The sequence below is a fragment of the Pristiophorus japonicus genome, chromosome 23, assembly GCF_044704955.1.
Source record: "Pristiophorus japonicus isolate sPriJap1 chromosome 23, sPriJap1.hap1, whole genome shotgun sequence".
NCBI lineage: Eukaryota > Metazoa > Chordata > Chondrichthyes > Pristiophoridae > Pristiophorus > Pristiophorus japonicus.
Window position 1 is genome coordinate 5882957 of NC_091999.1, and position 18207 is coordinate 5901163.

General features: G+C 47.2%; 1 non-coding gene across 1 annotated transcript; it reads left to right on the forward strand.

Annotated features, from left to right (window-relative positions):
* Positions 1–419: 419 nt before the first annotated feature.
* Positions 420–501, forward strand: trnas-gga (transfer RNA serine (anticodon GGA)). Its single transcript has one exon. It is a non-coding gene; the product is annotated as a tRNA-Ser (tRNA).
* Positions 502–18207: the final 17706 nt, after the last annotated feature.

Genomic DNA, 18207 nt, shown 5'->3' on the forward strand with positions numbered 1-18207 from the left:
GCTCTGTCTCTCTCTGTCTGTGTGTCTCTGTCTGTCTCCCTCTCCATGTCTCTATCTCGCTGTCTGTCTCCCTGTTTCTCTGTTTGTCTCTGTGTCTCAATGTGATTGCCTCTTTCTCACGGTGTCCAGTTCTGTTCACAGCTTGATTCCAGCTGTGACAGCATCTCCCCTGTGAGTTCCTTGTTAGTACAGTGGTGAGTATCCTTGCCTCTCACACAGGAGACTGGGGTTCAATTCCCTGACAGTGAGGAATAAGATGTTGAATTTTACTTACGTTTCTTGGTGTAGATTTATATTAAAAAGTTCCAGAGCAATATAGAACAGTAAAAATACAGCAAGAAGAGATTGTAAGTGCCTTTGTGCTGCAGAGATGGATGATTGAATTTTATCTGAGTAACGTTTAAAGAGGCAGAGACCCAGTAGTCGTGGTCGAGTGGTTAAGGCGATGGACTGGAAATCCATTGGAGTTTCCCCGCGCAGGTTTGAATCCTGCCGGCTACGATTCTCAGCATTTTTCATTCCGTTTGACAATTTAACCAGTTCCCTGCAAAACCAACCCTGAGATAGGCGGAATAACGTCCCACACCTTTCAACACTGACATCTTTTTTCAGTTTCCTTGATCAACATCGGCAGTCCCTCGAAACGAGGGTGACCCTTGCTTCCACGTCAAAAAAAAGGATGAGTTCGCAGGTGTTTCAATGAAGGACCTAATATTCCGGATCCCGAACGACATCCTGAAGGGTGGGCGATGCCTGTGTGTGGATTTGTTTAACGTGGGGTGACCGTTGCACACCAGCCACCACACGGGGCTTGACAGAGCGAGGTCTTGGTCCAGTGGCGAGGGTTATCGCAGACGACTGGAGACCTGCTCTGCTGCACAGACCTGGTGCGCACAGATATCGCACAGTGTGGGCTGGGCCTGTGCTGCCCCTGGACCCCTGGCCCCGAACTCACGGCTTTTCAATGTTCATTGATCTGCAATATTGACGATACATACGGATAGAAATAGGGCAAAAATCAGCCAAGTTAGAGACAGTGATTCTCCCTGTCTATCCCTCTATATGTCTAAGGCACTCTGTGTTCTGTCTGACGGTGGGCGGATATTTTTAGATTTGTGGCATGTGTATGTATGTGTGTGTCTCAGTGTCTGTCTGTGTTCATGTGTGTGTCTCTCCGTGCTGTCAGTGTGTAGGTGTGTGTCTGTCTGATTGTTTATTTGTGTTTCTCTCCATGCCGTATGTGTTGATGTCTGTGTTGATGTATGTGTCTGTGTTAATGGTTGTGTATGTGTTTCTGCCTGTGTTGATGTGTGTGTGTGTTGATGTGTGTGTGTATGTGTGTGTTGATGTGTGTGTGTATGTGTGTCTGACTGTGTTGTTTTGTGTGTGTGTTGATGTGTGTGTCTGTGTCTGTATATGTGTGTGTCTGTGTGTCTGTGTGTGTTTTTTTGTGTGTCTGTGTGTGTGTATCTGTGTGTGTATATGTATGTGTATATGTGTGTATATGTGTGTCTGTGTTGATGTGCGTGTAAAATATCTAAATCTTTGGCATTAAGTTGACAGTGAGACGATTCTTTTAAAACAATTCGGAACAGTTTATTAAAAACATACGCACATGCACACTTAACAGCAGTTGTTAATAAACCTACGGATCCACCTTAGTTTTAACAGAGATACAATGAGGTTATAATAAAAAGCGATACACTTTACTTCCCTCTGACTGTCTAGATGAACACACGGCCTGCTGTTTTGGCTGGTCATTGAGCAGGAGGTCTTGCCATGTGTCCAGGAGAGAAAAAAGAGAGCAAACTGTGGCTTGAGTCAGTTCTGATACCTCTCAGGGCCCAATGTTCCTCAGAAAGCCTCAGGATTGGATCTTGGTCCCAGGGCAGTTCCTTACTGGCTCTCCTCACCCATGTGTCTGTCTGGACTGGCCCAGCTATCTCTTGATTAGGTTAATTGATTTCCAATTAACACATTACATAAACGGGCCATACTGGAACCCTCAGCATCCATTTTGTTTCAACACTGCAGCCTTTCCGTCTAATCTACACTTTTAACATTTATACATACACAGAATCAATGTTATCATTAATAAACACTTTTATTCTTACAAATGCCCCACCTTGAGGGGGAAATATCCTTATTGACTCCTCATATGGTTTATCTCCTCAGGGCTCACATATCATAAACATTGAGAGGGTTTTAAACTTGGAGAGAGAGAGAGAAAAGTGAATTGACGATTGCTGATGTCCGTGAGTCATGCTGCAGCTCCCACTTGTCCATCTTTCCTCAGCTTCGGTCGTGGCCAGGATCGGCCTGACAATCGTGAGGATCCGTAATGTCGTGTATTCAACTCTCATTGTAACCCATGTATGAGCTGACCTAAGTTGTACACCTTGAGAACACTGACCACAGGGGGCGAACTTGTGGGAGACACTCCTAACCTGGACTTTCAGGTATAAAAGGGGAAGCTCCACCCACTGTCTGCCTCTCGAGGTCTTGGCAATAAAGGTAACTGGTTACAGAGTGATCTTTTCTCAAGTATGGGCCTCGTGTGCATTTATACTGTATAGTAAGGACATATTATTGGCGACGAGAAACTGGGATTTAAACCACGCGAGCATGGCCACTAGCAGCACAGAAGAGAGGTACTGTGTTGCTGATGATTGGGACGACTTTATTGAGAGACTACAGCAAAGTTTTGTCACTAAGGAATGGTTGGGACAGGATTCGGCCCAGTTCATATACCAGGACACCACCGATAATGATGAAAGTGCTCCTCAGTGGCATCCCAGTATTAATGGAGCTAGACACAAGGGCCAAAAAGTCCCTGTGAGTATCAAACAGTTCGAAAGGTTGTGGGTGTCCAAGGCCAGGAGGCCAATATTATTGCCGCTAGATGCGCTGCTACGGACATATACAAAGGAGATCATTCCAGTGCTCGGCAGCGCCACGGTAGTCGTGACCCACAAAGATTCGGAGAACAGGTTGCCACTATGGATTGTCCCGGGGGATGGTCCCGCACTACTGGGGAGGAGTTGGCTGACTGTCATGAACTGGAAATGGGTCGATGTCAATGCAATTTCTTCTGTGGAGCGAGTATCATGCTCACAGGTCCTGGACAAATTTGACTCATTATTACAACCCGGCATCGGCAATTTCATGGGGACCAAGGTAGTGATTCACATAAACCCGGACGCCAGGCCAGTACACCACAAGGCCAGAGCGGTGCCGTACGTGATGCGGGAAAAGATAGAAGGCGAATTGGACCGCCTGCTGAGGGAAGGCATCATCTCGCCAGTCGAATTCAGTGACTGGGCGAGCCCGATTGTGCCGGTGCTCAAGGCGGATGGGTCGGTCAGGATATGTGGCGATTACAAGGCCACCATCAATCGGGTGTCACTCCAAGTCCAGTACCCGCGACAGAGAGCGGAGGACCTCTTTGCGACGATATCCGGTGGCAAACTTTTTTCAAAATTGGACCTGACGTCAGCTTACATGACCCAGGAGCTGGCGAGTGAGTTGAAGAAGCTGACCATCATCACAACACACAAGGGGCTGTTTGACTATAACAGATGTCCGTTCGGGATTCGTTCGGCTGCCGCGATCTTTCAGCGAAATATGGAAAGCCTCCTCAAGTCGATTCCAAGGACGGTGGTTTTTCAAGACGACATCCTCATCACGGGTTGCGATACTGAAGAACACCTCCACAACCTGGAGGAGGTGCTACGCAGACTGGACCGGGTAGGGCTGCGACTGAAAAAGGCGAAGTGCGTCTTCTTAGCTCCAGAGGTAGAATTCCTGGGGAGGAGGGTAGCAGCAGACGGGATGAGACCTACTGCTTCCAAAACGGAAGCGATCCAGAGAGCACCCAGACCCCGTAACATGATGGAGCTGCGTTCGTTCCTGGGGCCCCTGAACTATTTTGGCAACTTTCTTCTCAAATTCAGCACGCTGTTAGAGCCGCTACACGTGCTCCTACGCAAAGGTCGCGATTGGGTCTGGGGGGACAGGCAGGAAAGGGCTTTTGATAGGGCACACAATTTGTTCTGCTCCAACAAACTGTTGACGTTATATGACCCGTGTAAGAAAGTTGTGTTAAAGTGCGATGCGTCGTCCTATGGGGTCGGGTTTGTGTTGCAGCATGTGAATGCCAATGGTCAGTTACTGCCGGCAGTTTATGCCTCCATAAGTCTGTCCCGGGCAGAAAGGGGTTACGGGATGGTAGAAAAGGAAGCGCTAGCATGTGTATATGCCGTAAAAAAATGCACCAGTACCTCTTTGGCAGGAAATTTGAGCTGGAGACAGATCACAAACCCCTAACATCCCTTTTTGCCGACAACAAGGCCATAAATGCAAATGCACCGGCCCCCATACAGAGGTGGGCACTTACATTAGCCGCCTATGACTACACAATTCAGCACAGACCGGGCACTGAAAACTGTGTCGATGCACTCAGCAGGCTACCACTAGCCACCACTGAGAGGACAGCTGAGCATGATGCTGAGATGGTCATGGCTGTTGAAGCTTTCAAAAGCGAAGGCTCACCTGTGACAGCCCGTCAGATTAAAATCTGGACAAATAAAGACCCGCTACTGTCTTTAGTTAAGAAATGTGTCCTGAATGAGGACTGGGCAGCCATGTACGGGGCATGCCCTGAGTAGTTTAAACCATTTCGTAGGCGCAAGGATGAACTCTCGATTCAGGCCGATTGCCTACTATGGGGAAACTGTGTAGTCATGCCCCAGATGGGCAGAGAGGTGTTCATCAGAGAACTCCACAATGAGCACCCGGGCATTGTCACGATGAAGGCAATTGCCAGGTCACACGTTTGGTGGCCAGGGATAGATGCAGATCTGGAACTTTGTGTTCGCAGGTGCAACACGCAATGCGCCCAGGGAAGCCCCCCTTAGCCCCTGGCTATGGCTCGCGAAGCCTTGGTCACGCATCCATGTGGACTACGCAGGTCCTTTCATGGGAAAAATGTTTTTGGTTCTGGTAGACGTCTACTCTAAATGGATCGAGTGTGACATTTTAAATTCAAGCACATCCTCTGCCATGGTAGAAAGTCTACGGGCAATGTTCGCCGCCCACAGTCTATCGGACATCTTGGTCAGCGATAATGGCCCGTGCTTCACAAGCACTGAATTCCAGGACTTCATGGCAGGCAATGGAATTAACCAGGTTAGAACGGCACCGTTCAAGCCGGCCTCAAACGGCCAGGCAGAACGAGCAGTGCAGATAATCAAACAGGGGATGCTCAGAATCCAAGGGGGTTCCCTACAATGCCACTTATCACGCCTCATGTTGGCCTACAGATCCCAACAACACTCGCTCACAGGGGTTCCACCCGCAGAGCTGCTAATGAAAAGGACGCTCAAAACCCGGTTATCCCTTATACACCCCACCATGAAAGAAATTGTCGAGAGCAGGCGCCAGTCACAATATGACTACCATGACAGGAATGCGAGGGCGCGATGTATTGATGTAAATTACCCTGTTTTTGTCCTCAACTACGCTGCAGGGCCCAAATGGCTTGCAGGCACTGTGGTTGCCAAAGAGGGAAATAGGATTCAGGTAGTTAAACTTACCAATGGACAAATCTGCCGCAAACATGTGGATCAAACAATAAGGAGGTTCAGCAACCCCATAGAAGAAGCAGAGGAAGAACACGATGTAGAGTTCACTCCACCACAGGTGACCGAACACAGGAACCAAAGGGAGGAGAGCCCAGTCACTGTGGGCAGTCCAGACAGGCCTGAGGCACCGCAAACAGCAGACACTCAGGCCAGCGCCCAACAACCGGAGCTCCAACTCAGGCGCTCCACAAGGGAGCGTAAACCACCAGAGAGACTCAACCTGTGATCCCAATAAGACTTTGGGGAAGGAGGTGATGTCATGTATTCAGCATTGTAACCCATGTATAAACTGACCTAAGTTGTACACCATGAGAACACTGACCACTAGGTGGGAGACACTCCTAACCTGGACCTTCAGGTATAAAAGGGGAAGCTCCACCCACCTTCATCACTTGAGTGCTAAGGAATAAAGGACAGGTCACAGACTGACCTTCTCTCAAGCATGGGCCTCATGTGCATTTATACTGTATAGTAAGGGCGTATCAAATTCCACCCCCTTAGTGATTGTGATTGTGTTAAGTTCCTCTCCCCAATAGCCCTTTGACCATCCACTGTTTGGATATTGTTAATGTTCTCTCCCGTAAAAACTGATACAAAATATTTGTTCAGAGTTTCTGGCATCTCCATCTTCCCCATTATTAATTCCCCGGTCTCGTCCTCTAAGGGGCCAACATTTACACACCCATCATTGTAATACTCTGATATAGCTTACTACCCTCACTGGAACATAGTGATTAACACTGCACCCCTCACTTATACCAATCTGATATATCTCACTACACTCAATGTAACACTGATATACCTCACACCACTCACAGTAACATTGATATAACCCACACCCATCACTGTAACACTGATATACCACACAGCCTCACTGTAACACTGATACACCCCACACCACTTGCTGTAACACGCTGATATACCCCGCACCCCTCACTGTAACATTGATATAAACCCAGACCCCTCACTATAACAATGATATACCCCACACCCCTCACTGTAATACTGATATACCCCACACCACTCGCTGTAACACGCTGATATACCCCGCACCCCTCACTGTAACATTGATATAACCCACAACCATCACTGTAACACTGATATACCACACAGCCTCAGGGTAACACTGATATACCTCACACCACTCACAGTAACATTGATGTAACCCACACCCATCACTGTAACACTGATACACCACACAGCCTCAGGGTAACACTGATATACCCCACACCACTCGCTGTAACACGCTGATATACCCCGCACCCCTCACTGTAACATTGATATAAACCCAGACCCCTCACTATAACAATGATATACCCCACAACCCTCACTGTAATACTGATATACCCCACACCACTCGCTGTAACACGCTGATATACCCCACACCCCTCACTGTAACACTGATACATCCCACTCCCCTCACTGTAACACTGATATACCTCACACCACTCACAGTAACATTGATATACCCCACACCCATCACTGTAGCACTGATATAACACACAGCCTCACTGTAACACTGATATACTCCACACCAATCGCTGTAACACGAATGTACCCCACACCCCTCACTGAAACATTGATGTAACACACAGCTCTCAATCTAACACTGATATGCCTCATACGTCTCAATAATATTGGGAAATGCCCCGTGTGTGAGCCGTCATCTTATTGCAGGTCGCAAGTGCCATCATCTTATTTCGGGGTGCAATTGTGGTCATCTTCTTGCTGGGAGAGCGACCATCTTAGTGCAGGACCCCAGAGCCGTGATCTTAGTGCAGGACCCCAGAGCCATGATCCTAGTGCGGGAACCCAGAGCCACAGACAGAAAGGAAAAGGAGGCGGGGTGGCATTGCTGATTAAAGAGGAAATTAATGCAATTGTAAGGAAAGACATTTGCTTGGATGATATGGAATCGGTATGGGTGGAACTACAGAATACCAAAGGGCAGAAAACGCTTGTGGGAGTTGTGTACAGACCTGCAAACAGCAGTCGTGATGTTGGGCAGGGCATCAAACAGGAAGTTACGGGTGCATGCAATAAAGGTGCAGCAGTTATCATGGGTGACTTTAATATGCATATAGATTGGGCTAACCAAGCTGGAAACAATATGGTGGAGGAGAATTTCCTGGAGTGCAGAAGGGATGGTTTTCAAGACCAATATGTCGAGGAACCAACTAGGTGGGAGGCCATCTTAGACTGGGTGGTGTGTAATGAGAGAGGATTAATTAGCAATCTCGTTGTGCGAGGCCCCTTGGGGAAGAGTGACCATAATATGGTAGAATTCTACATTAGGATGGAGAATGAAACAGTTAAGTCAGAAACCATGGTCCAAAACTTACAGAAGGGTAACTTTGAAGGTATGAGGCATGAAGTGGCTAGGATACATTGACGAATGATACTTAAGGGGTTGACAGTGGATGGGCAATGGCAGACATTTAGAGACCGCATGGATGAACTACAACAATTGTACATCCCTGTCTGGCGTAAAAATAAAAAAGGGAAGGTGGCTCAACCGTGGCTATCAAGGGAAATCAGGAATAGTATTAAAACCAAGGAAGTGGCATACAAACTGGCCAGAAATAGCAGCAAACCCGGGGACTGGGAGAAATGTAGAACTCAGCAGAGGAGGACAAAGGGTTTCATTAGGGCAGGGAAAATAGAGTTCGAGAGGAAGCTTGCAGGGAACATTAAAATGGACTGCAAACGCTTGTATAGATATGTAAAGAGAAAAAGGTTAGTAAAGACAAACGTAGGTCCCCTGTAGTCAGAATCAGGGGAAGTCATAACTGGGAACAAAGAAATGGCAAACCAATTGAACAAGTACTTTGGTTCGGTATTCACTAAGGAGGACACAAACAACCTTCCGCATATAAAAGGGGTCGGAGGGTCTAGTAAGGAGGAGGAATTGAGGGAAATCCTTATTAGTCGGGAAATTGTGTTGGGGAAATTGATGGGATTGAAGGCCGATAAATCCCCAGGGCCTGATGGTCTGCATCCCAGAGTACTTAAGGAGCTGGTTTTGGAAATAGCGGATGCATTGACAGTCATTTTCCAAAATTCCATAGACTCTGGATCAGTTCCTATGGAGTGTAGGGTAGCCTATGTAACCCCACTTTTTAAAAAAGGAGGGAGAGAGAAAACAAGGAACTATAGACCAGTCAGCCTGACATCGGTAGTGGGTAAAATGATGGAATCAATTATTAAGGATGTCATAGCAGCGCATTTGGAAAGAGGTGACATGATAGGTCCAAGTCAGCATGGATTTGTGAAAGGGAAATCATGCTTGACAAATCTTCTGGAATTTTTTGAGGATGTTTCCAGTAGAGTGGACAAGGGAGAACCAGTTGATGTGGTGTATTTGGACTTTCAGAAGGCTTTCGACAAGGTCCCACACAAGAGATTAATGTGCAAAGTTAAAGCACATGGGATTGGGGGTAGTGTGCTGACGTGGATTGAGAACTGGTTGGCAGACAGGAAGCAAAGAATAGGAGTAAATGGGTACTTTTCAGAATGGCAGGCAGTGACTAGTGGGGAACCGCAAGGTTCTGTGCTGGGGCCCCAGCTGTTTACATTGTACATTAATGATTTAGACGAGGGGATTAAATGTATTATCTCCAAATTTGCGGATGACACTAAATTGGGTGGCAGTGTGAGCTGCGAGGAGGATGCTATGAGGCTGCAGAGTGACTTGGCTAGTTTAACTGAGTGAGCAAATGCATGGCAGGTGAAGTATAATGTGGATAAATGTGAAGAATGAGAGGGGATCTCATAGAAACATTTAAAATTCTGACGGGTTTAGACAGGTTATATGCAGGAAGAATGTTCCCAATGTTGGGGAAGTCCAGAACCAGGGGTCACAGTCTAAGAATAAGGGGAAAGCCATTTAGGACCGAGATGAGGAGAAACTTCTTCACCTAGAGAGTGGTGAACCTGTGGAATTCTCGACCACAGAAAGTTGTTGAGGCCAATTCACTAAATATATTCAAAAAGGAGTTAGATGTAGTCCTTACTACTAGCGGGATCAAGGGGTATGGCGAGAAAGCAGGAATAGGGTACTGAAGTTGCATGTTCAGCCATGAACTCATTGAATGGTGGTGCAGGCTCGAAGGGCCGAATGGCCTATTCCTGCACCTATTTTCTATGTTTCTATGTTTCTATGATCTTAGTGTGGGAACCCAGAGCCATGATCTCAGTGCAGGAACCCAGAGCCATGATCTTAGCGCAGGACCCCAGAGCCACCATCTTAGTGCAGGACCCCAGAGCCATGATCTTAGTGCAGGATCCCAGAGCCACCATCTTAGTGCAGGACCCCAGAGCCATGATCTTAGTGCAGAACCCCAGAGCCATGATCTTAGTGCAGGATCCCAGAGTCACCACCTTAGTGCAGGATCCCAGAGTCACCATCTTAGTCCAGGACCCCAGAGCCATGATCTCAGTGCAGGATCCCAGAGCCACCATCTTAGTGCAGAACCCCAGAGCCATGATCTCAGTGCAGGATCCCAGAGTCACCATCTTAGTGCAGGATCCCAGAGCCACCATCTTAGTGCTGAACCCCAGAGCCACCACCTTAGTGCGGGAACCCAGAGCCATGATATTAGTGCAGGATCCCAGAGCCACCATCTTAGTGCAGGACCCCAGAGCCACCATCTTGGTGCGGGAACCCAGAGCCATGATATTAGTGCGGGAGGCTTTCAAGGAGGAGATCCTGAGGGTTCAGAGCAAGTATGTTCCCTTAAAGAAAAGGGTGGGACTAACAAATCCAGAGCCCGCTGGATGTCAAGGGGCACACAGGGTAAGATAACGGAAAAAAGGGAGGCTGATGACAGATACGGAGAGCTCAATGCTGCAGAAAGCCGAGAGGAATATAGAGTGCGGGGGACAGGGGGCGGGGGAAGTAAAAAGGAAATTAGGAAAGCAAAGAGAGAGCCTGAAAAATCTTTGGCAAGTAAAATCAAGCAACCCCCAGAGATGTTTTATAAATACATTAAGAGCAAGAGGATCACTAGAGAAAGTGTAGGACCTATTAGAGACCATGGGCTACACTTTCCATAAGTTTTACATCACTACCACCCACTTAACGTCCATTTTAACGCTAAGATGAGGTATAAGGTCCAGATGTCGCCCAGTATATTGAAGACCATTATGTGCCCAATTAAAGAGGTGGCAGACTGAGATGGAGGAGGATAAGAACTTACAGCCGACGCACTTACAGGGAGAAGCGGTCTTATCTGAGAAAATACGCAACAATGTTATGTTAAATAAAATACATTTAATGATAATATGTGTATTAATTCATACTGATAACTGTCCAAAACACCCCACCCCACAACAAATTTATATCATTTATTACATTTTTAACTTTTCCAATGGTAGAATTCCTTATTAAGATGGAGAGTGACACAGTTAATTCAGAGTCTAGAGTCCTGAACATAAGGAAAGGTAACATCGATGGTATGAGACGTGAATTGGCTAAAATAGACTGGCGAGTGATTCGTAGAGGGTTGACAGTGGATAGACAATGGCAAACATTTAAAGATCACATGGATGAACTTCAACAATTGTACATCCCTGTCTCGAGTAAAAATAAAATGGGGAAGGTGGCTCAACCGTGGCTAACAAGGGAAATTAAGGATAGTGTTAAATCCAAGGAAGAGGCATATAAATTGGCCAGAAAAAGCAGCAAATCTGAGGATTGGGAGAAATTTAGAATTCAGCAGAGGAGGACAAAGGGTTTAATTAGAAGGGGGGAAATAGAGTATGAGAGGAAGCTTGCCGGGAACATAATAACTGACTGCAAAAGCTTCTATAGATATGTGAAGAGAAAAAGGTTAGTGAAAACAAACGTAGGTCCCTTGCAGTCAGATTCAGGTGAATTCATAATGGGGAACAAAGAAATGGCAGACCAGCAGAACAAATACTTTGATTCTGTCTTCACGAAGGAAGACACAAATAACCTTCCGGAAGTACTAGGGGACCGAGGGTCTAGTGAGAAGGAGAAACTGAAGGATATCCTTATTAGGCAAGAAATTGTGTTAGGGATATTGATGGGATTGAAGGCCGATAAATTCCCGGGGCCTGATAGTCTGCATCCCAGAGTACTTAAGGAAGTGGACCTAGAAATAGTGGATGCATTGGGGATCATTTTACAACAGTCTATCGACTCTGGATCAGTTCTTATGAACTGGAGGGTAGCTAATGTAACACCACTTTTTAAAAAGGAGGGAGAGAGAAAACGGGTATACACCAGTTAGCCTGACATCAGCAGTGGGGAAAATGTTGGAATCAATTATTAAAGATGAACTAACAGCGCATTTGGAAAGCAGTGACAGGATCGGTCCAAGTCAGCATGGATTTATGAAAGGGAAATCATGCTTGACAAATCTGGAATTTTTTGAGGATGTAACTAGTAGAGTGGAGAAGGGAGAACCAGTGGATGTGGTGTATTTGGACTTTTAAAAGGCTTTTGATAAGGTCCCACATAAGAGATCGGTGTGCAAAATTAAAGCACATGGTATTGCGGGTAATGTGCTGACGTGGATAGAGAACTGGTTGGCAGACAGAAAGTCGGGATAAACAGGTCCTTTTCAGAACGGCAGGCAGTGACTAGTGGGGTGCCACAGGGCTCCGTGCTGGGATCCCAGCTCTTTACAATATACAATAATGATTTGGATGAAGGAATTGAGTGTAATATCTCCATGACACTAAACTGGGTGGTGGTGTGAGCTGTGAGGAGGATGCTAAGAGGTTGGACAGGTTAGGTGAGTGGGCAAATGCATGGCAGATGCAGTATACTGTGGGTAAATGTGAGATTATCCACTTTGGGGGCAAAAACACAAAAGCAGAATATTATCTGAATGGCGGCAGATTAGGAAAAGGGGAGGTGCAACGAGACCTGGGTGTCATGGTACATCAGTCATTGAAAGTTGGCATGCAGGTACAGCAGGCGGTGAAGAAGGCAAATGATATGTTGGCCTTCATAGTGAGAGGATTTGAGTATAGGAGCAGGGAAGTTACTGCAGTTGTACAGGGCCTTGGTGAGGCCTCACCTGGAATATTGTGTTCAGTTTTGGTCTCCTAATCTGAGGAAGGACGTTCTTGCTATTGAGGGAGTGCAGCGAAGGTTCACCAGACTGATTCCCGGGATGGCGGGACTGACATATGAGGAGAGACTGGATCGACTGGGCCTGTATTCACTGGCGTTTAGAGGGATGAGAGGAGATCTCATAGAAACATATAAAATTCTGATGGGACAGGACAGGTTAGATGCAGGAAGAATGTTCCCGATATTGGGAAAGTCCAGAACCAGGGGACACAGTCTAAGGATAAGGGGTAAGCCATTTAGGACCGAGATGAGGAGAAATTTCTTCCCTCAGAGAGTTGTTAACCTGTGTAATTCCCTACCGCAGAGAGTAGGCGTTTACTACAAATAAAACATTTTTCCCATGAAAGGATCTACGTAGTCCACATGGATGCGTGACCATGGCTTGGCAGGCCAGGACCAGGGTCTAAGGGGGGCTTCCCTGGGTACGTTGCCCAGCTGGGCACACGTGTTGCACCTGCGAACACAAAGTTCCAGGTCTGCATCTATTCCTGGCCACCAAACGTGTGACCTGGCAATTGCCTTCATCATTACACTGCCCGGGTGCTCATTGTGAAGTTCTCTGATAAACACCTCTCTGCCCTTCTGGGGCATGACTACTCGGTTTCCCCATAGTAGGCAATCGGCCTGAATCGAGAGTTCATCCTCGCGCCTATGAAACGGTTTAAACTCCTCAGGGCATGCCCTGTACATGGCTGCCCAGTCCCCATTCAGGACAAATTTCTTAACTAAAGACAATAGCGGGTCTTTATTTGTCCAGACTTTAATCTGACGGGCTGTCACAGGTGAGCCTTTGCTTTCGAAAGCTTCAACAGCCATGACCATCTCAGCATCATGCTCAGTTGCCCCCTCAGTGGTGGCTAGTGGTAGCCTGCTGAGTGCATCGGCACAGTTTTCAGTGCACGGTCTGTGCTGAATTGCATAGTCATAGGCGGCTAACGTAAGTGCCCACCTCTGTATGCGGGCCGATGCATTTGCATTTATGGCCTTGTTGTCGGCCAAAAGGGACATTAGGGGTTTGCGATTTGTCTCCAGCTCAAATTTCCTGCCAAACAGGTACTGGTGCATTTTTTTTACAGCATATACACATGCTAGCGCTTCCTTTTTTACCATCCCGTAGCCCCTTTCTGCCTGGGACAGACTTCTGGAGGCATAAGCTACCGGTTGTAACTGACTCTTGGCATTCACGTGCTGCAACACACACCCGACCCCATAGGACGACGCATCGCACGTTAAAACTAGTTTCTTACACGGGTCATATAACGTTAACAGTTTGTTGGAGCATAACAAATTGTGTGCTCTATTAAAAGCCCTTTCCTGGCTGTCCCCCCAGACCTAATCGCGACCTTTGCATAGGAGCACATGTAGCGGCTCGAACAGCGTGCTCAATTTGGGAAGAAAGTTGCCAAAATAGTTCAGCAGCCCCAAGAACGAATGCACCTCCATCGTGTTATGGGGTCTGGGTGCTCTCTAGATCGCTTCCATTTTGGACGCAGTTGGTCTGATCCCGTCTGCTGCTCCCCTCCTCCCCAGGAATTCTACCTCTGGAGCAAAGAAGACGCACTTTGCCTTTTTCAGTCGCAGCCCTACGCGGTCCAGTCTGCGTAGCACCTCCTCCAGGTTGTGGAGGTGTTCTTCAGTATCGTGACCCGTGATGAGGATGTCATCTTGAAAAACCACCGTCCTTGGAATCGACTTGAGGAGGCTTTCCATATTTCGCTGAAAGATCGCGGCGGCCGAACGAATCCCGAACGGACATCTGTTATACTCAAACAACCCCTTGGGTGTCGTGATGGTGGTCAGCTTCTTCAACTCACTCGCCAGCTCCTGGGTCATGTAAGCTGATGTCAGTTCCAATTTTGAAAAAGGTTTGCCACCGGATAGCGTCGCAAAGGGGTCCTCCGCTCTCGGTAACGGGTACCGGTGTTGGAGTGACACCCGATTGATGGTGGCCTTCTAATCGCCACATATCCTGACCGATCCATCCGCCTTGAGCACCGGCACGATCGGGCTCACCCAGTCACTGAATTCGACTGGCAAGATGATGCCTTCCCTTAGCAGGTGGTCCAATTCGCCTTCTATCTTTTCCCGCATCACGTACGGCACCGCTCTGGCCTTGTGGTATACTGGCCTGGCGTCCGGGTTTATGTGAATCACTACCTTGGTCCCCATGAAAGTGCCAATGCCGGGTTGAAATAATGAGTCAAGTTTGTCCAGGACCTGTGAGCATGATACTCGCTCCACAGAAGAAATTGCATTGACATCGCCCCATTTCTAGTTCATGACAGCAAGCTAACCCCTATCCAGTAGTGCGGGACCGGACCCCCGGGACAATCCAGAGTGGCAACCTGTTCTCCGAATCTTTGTGGGTCATGACTACCGTGGCGCTGCCTAGCACCGGAATGATCTCCTTTGTATATGTCCGTAGCAGTGCGTCAATCAGCAATAATTTTGGTTTCCTGGCCTTGGACACGACAATCTTTCGAACTGTTTGATAGCCATCAGGGACTGGCTGGCCCCCGTGTCTAGCTCCATTAATACTGAGATGCCGTTGAGGAGCACATTCATCATTATCGGTGGCGTCCTGGTATAAGATCTGTATAAGTGCTCCACATGAACTCGCTGAACTTCAGCTTCAAGCGATTTCCCCCAGTATTCATTTAGTCTCGTAGGGCTTACATTGGGCCCGCCCTCCTTGTATATCAACCTGGCTGCAGGTTTCCTGCATATACGTGCCAAGTGACCGCTGACGTTGCAGTTTCTGCAGGTATGTTGCTGATACCTGCAAGCTCTGGCTGGGTGTTTGCCTCCACACCTCCAGCATGAGATGGAGGCCCCGTTGTTGGAAACAAAAGGTCCATTACCAGTTGATCGTCTCTGACTGTCTCTGTAACTGTGCTTAAGCGCACCATTAACAGGTGTTGATGGCCCCACTACTGGCCGCATTGTCCATTGCAATGGCATGAATCGCCGTTCAGCTAGCCATTGTCTCTGTTGAATTCCCCCTTTGGGTTCGACTACATGCTGGGGCATGTCCGATTGCCCTTGTCTGCCTCAAGAACTGTGTGCCATATTAACAATGTAGATTCCCTGGTCGTTTGCCGCATTTGAGCCAAGATTTTTGTCATACATCATTCTGGTCTCTTCCTCCCCTGAGCTAAATGTCTGGGCTATCAGAGCCGCTGCTTCCAAGGTCAAGTCTTTGGTCTCAATCAGTTTCCTGAAAACCCCAGCGTGCCCGATGCCCTCAATAAAAAAGTCTTGCAGCATCTCCGCTCTGCATGCATCTGGGAACTTACATCGGCTCACCAGTCGCCGGAGGTCTGCCACGAAGTCTGGAACGCTTTGCCCTTCTCGCCGCCGGTGCACGTAAAACCGGTGTCTCGCCATGTGCATGCTGCTCGCCGGTTTAAAGTGTTCCCCGATCAACTTACTGAGCTCTTCGAACGTCTTGTCCGCCGGCTTCTCTGGCGCTAGAAGGTCCTTCATCAGGGAGTACGTCCTGGATCCACAAACCATCAGGAGATGAGCCCTGCGTTTCTCGGCCGAATCCTGTCCCAGCCATTCCTTAGTGACCAAACTTTGCTGTAGTCTCTCAATAAAGTCGTCCCTATCATCACCAACACAGTACCTCTCTTCTGTGCTGCTAGTGGCCATGCTCGCGCGGTTTAAATCCCAGCTTCTCATCGCCAATGATATGTCCTTACCACACGGTATAAATGCACACGAGGCCCATACTTGAGAGAAGGTCACTCTGTGACCAGTTACCTTTATTACCAAGACCTCAAGTGATGAAGGTGGGTGGAGCTTCCCCTTTTATACCTGAAAGTCCAGGTTAGGAATGTCTCCCACAAGTTTGCCCCGTGTGTTCAATGTTCTCAAGGTGTACAACTTCGATCAGTTTACACATGGGTTACAATAATAGTTAAATACATGACACCTGCTGAGTCAGAACCTGCCCCCAGTCAGTTCCTTGTTAGTATAGTGGTGAGTGTCCCTATCTGTCACATGCGAGACCAGTGTTCAATTCCCTGAAGGTGAGGAACCATTTCTCAGATGTTGAATTTTACTTCTGTTTCTTGGTGTAGATTTGTATTGAAAAGTTCCAGAGCAATCTCGAACAGTAAAATTACAGCAAGAGGAGATTGTCACTTTCAGAATTTTAGTAAACGGAGACTTTTTAGTGATTGAGTTCCTTTGTGCGGCACAGAGTTTGATGATTGAGATATGTCTGAGTAACATTTAAAGAGGCAGTGACCTGGTAGTCATCGCCGAGTGGTTAAGGCGCTGGACTAGATAATCCATTGGGGTTACCTGCACAGGTTTGAATCCTGCCGACTACGCTTTTTAGTGTTTTTCATTCCGTTTGACAATTTAACCAGGTCCCCACAAAACTGGTTCTGAGATAGGCGGCCTAACGTCCCACACCTTTCAACACTGCCATTTTAAAAAAAATGTCATTGATCGCAATACTGACGATACATACGGATAGAAATAGAGCAAAAATCAGCCAAATTCGTGACAGTGATTCTCCCTGTCTATCCCTCGATATGTCTGTCTGTCAGTGGGAGAATATTTTTAGTTTTGTGCATGTGTGTGTGTGTCTCAGTGTCTGTCTGTGTTCATGTATGAGTCTCTTCATGCTGTCTGTTTGTAGATGTGTATCTGTCTGATTGTGTATTTGTGTTTATCCCCATGCCGTATTTGTGTGTGTCTGTCTCTGTTGATGTCTGTGTTGATGTATGTGTCTGTATATGTGTGTGTGTGGATGTGTGTGTGTCTGTCTCTGTTGATATCTGTGTTGATGTATGTGTCTGTATGTGTGTGTGTGTATGTGTGTGTGTGTGGATGTGTGTGTGTCTGTCTCTGTTGATATCTGTGTTGATGTATGTGTCTGTATATGTGTGTGTGTGGATGTGTGTGTGTCTGTCTCTGTTGATATCTGTGTTGATGTATGTGTCTGTATGTGTGTGTGTGTATGTGTGTGTGTGGATGTGTGTGTGTCTGTCTCTGTTGATATCTGTGTTGATGTATGTGTCTGTATGTGTGTGTGTCTGCCTCTGTTGATGTTTGTGTTGATGTGTGTGTCTGTATGTGTGTGTGTGTTTGACTGTGTCGATTTGTGTGTGTGTGTTGATGTGTGTATGTGTGTGTGTCTGTGTGTGTCTGTTTTGATGTCTGTGTGTCTGTGTGTTGATGTGTGTTAATCCAGTAACAAGCATTCACGTCCTTCCGAAAATGTGATGCCCAGAATTTGATCCAAGACTCCAGCTGGTGCCGAACTAGTGTTTTATATCGATTTAGCATAACTTCCTGGCTTGTATACACTGTGCCTCTGCTTATAAAGCTCAGTATCCCACATGTTTTATTAACAGCTTTATTAACCTGCCCTGCCAATGATGGAATCTCTGCTCTGCTCAACACATTGGCAGAGGGGCTTGAATCCCAGATTCTCACAGAGAC